This window comes from Erigeron canadensis, chromosome 1, assembly GCF_010389155.1.
Source record: "Erigeron canadensis isolate Cc75 chromosome 1, C_canadensis_v1, whole genome shotgun sequence".
Lineage (NCBI taxonomy): Eukaryota > Viridiplantae > Streptophyta > Magnoliopsida > Asterales > Asteraceae > Erigeron > Erigeron canadensis.
The window spans coordinates 16,208,095-16,209,468 of NC_057761.1; the positions used below are offsets into that span (position 1 = coordinate 16,208,095).

Sequence of the window (1,374 nt, forward strand, 5' to 3'; positions counted from 1 at the left end):
ACTGGAAGCAGCCTCTCTACTTAGGTAGAGGTAAGGTCTGCCTACATCTTAACCTCCCCCATACACCGTCGAGGTATTGGGGCTCAAAACCCGTGAAAGGCAGCACTGAACGGTTACTTACTTAATTACTACTCAGTAGTTTTTTCTTTAGTATTTGAATAGTAGCAGGCATGGTGTACGCCAGTTTTTGTCCAAAGTTTATAAGAAGTTAGTATTAATTAAACATAGGAAAGGTTTATAATAATAGACTTTGGCCAACTTTTGAAGTATTTCCTTTTTATCTAATACATTTATCCAACCTATTGTGTCTATATTGACAGTTCAATGCTGGTTACTACTATTGCATGGGATGAATTCCTTTCAAATTCATTTGAGAAGACATTCCGCACTTTTAAAATTCCATGGAAAAATCTGGATATGGGGGTGGCAGTTATGAACCCATTTACATGGGTTATGTTTATCTTTTAACGGGTCAAACGGGTTGAACATTCTCTATATAATCATTTTTTTTAGTTTTATAAGCTCATTCAAGAACAAGCTCATTAACACATCGCGTGGACAAGTGTAGTGAAGACCGATGCACCCGTATCACCTCCTGCGATGCCGATGAACGCAAGATGCGGAAATTGTAAGTTTTGCATGTGTATGTTTGTGTATATAAGATATGTTATTGTTTTTAATACTATGTTGTTGTTACTTTTTCGCAAATTTATACTATGTTTGATATTATCTGTCTATCACGGTATTTTGTATTAGCACGTGGATGATTACGACAATGAAGATTCGTCTGTATGTTGGTGGCGTTGACAACAACACTACCACTACAACACGATCAGCAAAGAGATGGTATTATTAATGTGAATTAAGTATTTCCTAACGCATTTTCTGAATTAATTGCAATATTGATTGGCTACTGTGTTATCAGGTTTTTTGATAAAGCGTAAAGTGGGTTTAGTATTTCTAGACGCATTTTCGGTATTCGTACAAATGTTAATTGGTTGCTCTGACCCGTTCTTGAGGTAGTATAATTCAAGTGCTTTATTTGTTTACATTTGTTCTTGGCATGACTTAAGAGAGCATTTCCTTTTGAGTTTTGAAATTTATTTACGTGATAATGGATTACTTAAATTGCATTGGATTGGATTGTACAACATGTTTGTGAATTAAAGTTGAATACGGTTACGTTATTTGGCAAATAGTTGGATTTGTAGGTGGATTTGACACTACATATGTTGGTGCAGAATAACCAACATGTAAGATTGTAAGTTTACTTCGAGCAAAACATCTTATTTTTGAACTTCGTTGGATACTTTTGTTACAATATGATCACGTATAATGAACGTATGTCCGGAAAATATTTAATACTACAGGGTC

At 34.9% G+C, this 1,374-nt stretch overlaps 1 long non-coding RNA gene across 1 annotated transcript; it reads left to right on the forward strand.

Annotated features, from left to right (window-relative positions):
- Positions 1-402: 402 nt before the first annotated feature.
- On the forward strand, positions 403-1,110 carry LOC122597844. The gene is made up of 3 exons (XR_006323476.1): positions 403-628; positions 757-846; positions 926-1,110. It is a non-coding gene; the product is annotated as an uncharacterized LOC122597844 (long non-coding RNA).
- Positions 1,111-1,374: the final 264 nt, after the last annotated feature.